Source organism: Pinus tabuliformis, chromosome 4_2, assembly GCF_031772625.1.
Source record: "Pinus tabuliformis cultivar Carrire ecotype Pingquan chromosome 4_2, CPIR1, whole genome shotgun sequence".
Classification (NCBI taxonomy): Eukaryota; Viridiplantae; Streptophyta; class Pinopsida; order Pinales; family Pinaceae; genus Pinus; species Pinus tabuliformis.
This window is the reverse complement of record NC_142304.1, coordinates 396,290,439-396,296,438: the sequence shown is the minus strand read 5'-3', so window position 1 is coordinate 396,296,438 and position 6,000 is coordinate 396,290,439.

The window sequence follows — 6,000 nt, the reverse complement described above, 5'->3', positions numbered from 1 at the left end:
AGTTGTTATGCAATTGAAAAATCGTTATCACATTCATAATCCAACCTTGTTACGTCATTATTTAAGGGTACGACTCCTGGAACGTCAATTTGAAATAATCACATATGAACACATTCCTAGAGAATTTAATGCGGTTGCTGATTCATTAGCTAACTATGTATTAGATTGGCATCTATCTCATTCACTATAGAAGCATGCATGAAAAGTAAAAATTTACTGAGTTAAAAATTTTACAAAAACATTTAAAAAACATTTACGCCATCAAAATACCAAAATGTCTATATATATATAGATCAAAATCCAGTCTTTTACATTGAAATATTCCAAAACTTGGATGTTTTAAGTACAAAATGGCTACTAAGCCTAGCTACAAACACCCATTGGCTATGCCAAAACACCTGCTAAAAATAGCCTATTGCTCTTGAAATGCTAAAACCACTCTAGCTATCCTCCGAAGAGGAACTAGAAACCGCTTAGGTATACTAACTGTGCACCGCCGCATATGAGCAGGAATCTCCCTCATAGGAAGGGGGGGACACCCATGCTCAAGCCCTCTAGGTTCCTTAGAGCCTTGTGAAGACTATTGGCATCACCTCCCCCGGGTAGGTAGTTGGCCTCCTCGTCGCATATGGCGGGGTTTGCCTGCAGGTCGTAATGGCACCACATCTGTGTTAAGCATAAAGCTTTGTGTCAGTACTTATTTTGCCTATAAAAACATTACATAAACATTCATAAGCTAAAAAATACTTGAAGTACTTTCAAAAATCATTCTCACGCTGAGGACCCCAGTTGGTCCCGAGCGGCAGCATCAAGTCAAGGTCACCGATGAAGTCCATGCCCTCATAAGCATAGTCATCAATCATCACAATTTGGCCACGAAGCCACTAGAAGAAATCTTCATCGAAGAAATGCCGGATCGGTCCTCCTCCTATGCGAGGATCAAGTGATGACCATCGCCCCTGCCTTGGCTCCCTCGGATCAAAGGGACCTAAGCTCATCCTTGGGTGCATAACAGGTACCCTCTCAAGAATGAATGAAACTATGAGAGTACCATACCCAAAATTGTGTTGGGTACGAGTCTTGCATGTCGTTAACTCTGCCTTCAACTGGCGAAGCACTGCTTCACACCAGTTGAACATCTATGGCTGGACACAGTCAACTGCAAGCAATAGTTGGGCCTTTGTCGCAATGTGGGGACTCTTTGGCCCAGCCAACCGCACAATCTACCATAAAATTGCCCTCATAGACCTAGACCTTATCCTCTCTATGGGGACTCTGTTGTTGAATAATCCGCTCTCATGGATGCAGTAAGATTGCACCAGATCTAGGGTAGATCATGGATCTAGCCTACCCCCGGTGAGGTTTGAATGTGCCCCACGACACGATAGACCAGTTAAAAAGTATATGTCATCACGGTCAATAGCCAACTCCTAATCTGCAATCCTAAACACTTGCTCGTGTTCATCCCAGTGCTGGATAATCCATCTCAATAAATCCTCCTGCCCTTTCATCAGCTCCAACTTTGCATACTTCAGTAAACCGCAGCGGCACAATGCAAGTATGCATGCTGGATCATTTTGCATTAGCAATTCTTGGCTATCATGGGCCCGTTCTCTCCATAGACTAGTCATTATGGCCTGAAACCTGTGCAAAAATCAACCCTTGAAATTGTCAAGAAAGGTTAAGAAATGAATAGAGCAAGGTTTTGGCCTCTACCTGGGACTGACGACACGTCAAATGGTCACCTGGATCTCCTGCAATGGTCCGCGGAAAATTTGCTCCTCTTTAGCTCCAAAATGCTCTCATAATTCTCAAATAGTGAAAATGGTGAATGTGAAAGCTCGAAACACTTCCTTATATTTATTCTTGGAGACATGATTTTTGAAATTATTAAAGAGAAAGTAGTCCATTCCCCATGATTTTTTATCATGCATGAACCCATATGGATAGGAATTGCTACTTTTTATACTTTTTCTGCTTTTGATGAAAGTACCTTCAGGAATGAAAAGCAGTAAAAGCTGCATGCAATTCTCAAAGAGCGCTTTTCTTTTATGGGATATTTTCTTGCTCTAAAAAACTGAAAAATCCTCGAGTTTGTCATCATTGGGCTCGTTAAACACATACGACGACAGTCTGAGCAACTCTTTTTTGCTCTTTTTCTAGCTCATTAAACTGAAAAATACCATTAGAGCATTCTTTTTAGGCGCTTTTTTATCGCTCATAAAACTGAAAAAATACCGAGATTTTTATTTGGGCTCATTAAATCTTTATAAAGATAACCCGAGCATTATTTTAGGTACTTTTCTCACTCGTTAAACTGAAAAATCCCAAGTTTTTATCAACCGAGCTCGTTAAAAATCTACGGCAGCAACCAGAGCACTTGCTTTTTTGGGACCATTTCTGGCTCTTAAATCGAAAAATCCTCGAGTTTTTCCCCTTCTTCGGGCTCGTTAAAACTATGAAGAAGGAATGAGCAGTTCTTTTACCTCTTTTTCCTTGCTCAATAAACTGAAAAATATAGCTTGAGTTTTCTTCATTTGACTCGTTAAAATTTGATGAAGGTATTGAGTTTGTCGTTGTGTGACTCATTAAAAATTGACGACGAAAAACAAGTTTATTCCATCTCCTCGTACTCATAACAAAATGAGTTCAACATCTGTTGAACATAGGTTTCTATTTATCTGAATTCAATAGATTAACTCATGGAAAAGTAACCAATCCGGGTATATTATTAACCTTTTGTCGCACCTAGTTAACAACTATGACAAAGGGACCACCATGGGGTCATTCTTTACGATCTTTTCAGACTCTCTAAATATGAAAAGACCACTGAGTTGTCTAGTCTAGACACATTACACTAATCAGATAGGGCATAGAGTCGCTCTTTTCGTGGTCCTTTTCAGACTCTTAAAATATGAAAAGATCGACGAGTTTACCTATCTAGACTCACTAAACTAATCAAACGGGGAAAGTAGACAATACAACTGCATTCAATATTAGAAAGTGTGGTTTGGTAGCAGTCGTTCCCTTGAACATGGCACTCCCTCAGATAAACCTTCCTTGTGACGGCCTCTGAATATGAATCCTACCATCCTATGAGTTTAGCCTAAATACCCCGATGTTCTTGCATCTCTGTATCCTAACACTCTTTGGTTTTCATGAGTCTAGTGCTGCATGGTTAAAACCATTGTCATGCCTTCTATTGTTCAAGGGTTAAACTTTTGTTTCCTCCATCAACCCATCAAGCATATCCTTTCATCATGCCCTATGTTGTTTAGACCCAATGCTTAAATATTCCTCAAAAAACAAATCATTTTTGTCCTGTTTCGTGTCGATTGATGTAGGACACATTATTGCCTACCTTTCGATAGGTATCTTCCTATCGACTTCAACATTCTGTCTAGGAAGACAACCCAGAAACACATTCAGTGCCTCAGTACTTGCAAACATTAGTGGCAGGTTGCCTTGTGTTTGATCAAGGGTTCTCATTATTTGCTTCTGGTTAAGTGATTCTATGAGTGTTTGACGACAAAAACATCTTTCACACTTGTTAGATTGTACTGTGCATCTTGGAGACCATCACCATTATTGGTGGCCTTCCTCGGATCTATTAACAGTCTCCATTATTGATTGGTAATCAGATGATTTCATGCATGTTCGACATCAATGCATATATTCACATGTATCGATCTATGATGTTCGGTGAAGTGGAAATCAAGACCTTGGGTAGAGGCTTGCATCAATCAGCCTTGCTTCCTCTCCCAAGTTGCGTATATTGTTTTTTGGAGACAGCTCATCAGAATGATCCTATTATGACACTGGATCCGCATTGTGCTTATCGACGACCAACATTGTCATATCTCTTTTATGAGAAAATCACTCTGACATAGCTACTGAGCATGGGAATGCCTAACTCAGGACATGATTTTAGTAGTTATATATATATGTGTATCTGTGTGTGTGTGTGTGTGTGTGTGTGTGTGTGTGGTGTGTGTTGTATCAGGTTTCCCATACCACCTGAAGCTCTGATCCTCTCTCTCTTTTTGTCGAAGAAGGAAAATTACAGTTAAGTAAAGTATTTTGGCCATCGTTGCAACCTCTGATCTCACACTTTAGGGGGCATTTGTTATACAACAAAATGACCCCCTCATTAGCTCAGAGGGGAAAGACATGATAGCTGAAGCAAAGACCAAGATCACATGCCTTGTTTCCACACTAACGCTGGCTATACACTGACAACCTACTTTATAAAGCTTCTCTGTAAGCCTAAGGGAGTGTTAGTGACCCTACTAACTCTAGTTGTTAGTTTGGGAACAATTTTAGTGGATCCTAATGAAGTTCTAAAGGTCAAAGGAGTGAGTTGACTCATAAATATCTAGATATTTGCTCCTAAATCTACTCAAGAGAAGCAAGGAAACATCTAAAGTTTGACTTATTTGTAGGATTTCTAATCCTAATGAAGGAGGAAAATGGGAAGGAGATGAAAAGCATGGAAACTTCATTGCTTTTACCTTAAGGAACTCATGGAGGAACTTGGAAACCCTAACTTGACTGCTACATAAGCAAAGCTTGGGCTATGGTGATAGGGGTCAGATCATTTGAAAGGATAGATGACTTGATTGTTGAGCATAGTCTCAAATCTAAGCATAAGAAGTTGGTAAGAAGGGAGAGAGAGAGAGAAGCTAGAGGGATAAGGGAAGGTTGATGCAATAGATGGTTGTAATCACTCTTCTGACATTAATATAGAACTGTAGTTGTACTGTCTATTCCGTGGTGTTGGTACTGTCATTCATTTACTTGTTTGTCCAATACCTTTTATCATGAGTAGCTTAGTTATGTGTAACTAGATGTTTTTATGTATTCATGTATTAGTTATCAAGGTTGTATGTTGTGATTATGCTTGTCTCTTCTATGTGCAGGACTTTATCTGGAGCCAGCTCAGGGGACTTCCACCTAGTTGCATTTTGCTCTCCAGCAAATCTACACGAAGGCTTGAGGTAATCCATCTGTTTTTCTTTGATAGTTAGTTAATGTTTATGGACATGCATGTAACTTTGTGATGGTTGCAGTTAAACTTACAATCTTCCAAGGGTCTCGGGAAGACCCTTGAGGGTATCTCCATTCTCCATACACCGTGCATTTTATCCTATAGCACTAACTCCTTATATCCCAACCTCGTTGGAGACATGCAAAGAAAAACAAAGAAAGAACACAATAAATTACAACAATAACCATAAATACAGAGATGTAGTAGAAATAATACTTCATTTCATTAATGTAAAATACTAAAATATGCTTACAAACAGGAATGGAAATAAACCAGCTTGGGCGATGGTAGCTTATCTCTGAGGAGAGATGTGGTGGCTACATGCCTTTGAACTGCATTACAATGAGGCTCAAAGGCCTTTCTATTATTGAACAATAAGATAAAACCCCAAAATAACCAAAACCCTAACCCGAGGAGATGTAACACCAAGAGTTTATGGGCCCCGTTGGGGTTAGTTGGACAACCAACTTCCCAGGGTCGTGAATTGGTCATATTATCTTCGTTTGACGCTAATGATACCCAGTTGGAAATATCTCTCCAAGGACTACAACAAAAAAGTTGTTTTTTATAAAAAATTAATGGCGGTATATTTCCAAAAAAACGTATTTAGGGCCTCAAAACAGCTCCAAAAGTTTAGGTGCTAAAAATAGTAAACTGTGTTATAATTAAGGAAACTAAAAAACAGAAAGAAACAATGGTTGGGGTCCAAGTGGAATTTGTGGGTGGCCACCAATATCTACCTGGATCATTCCTCCACCTTAGGAAGCAATGGTCCCCATTGCATTGAGTGTCTCCCTGAGATGGGGAAACTTTTGTTGAACTTGGTCCCTTGTGAGTTGTTCTATAATTTCTGATGTGTCCAGTAATGATGGTAAGCATGCTGGAGGGCGGTACACATTGGACACTCGGTGCAAGCCAAGGAATGGGGGAATGCTGAGCTCCAAAGCATTGTT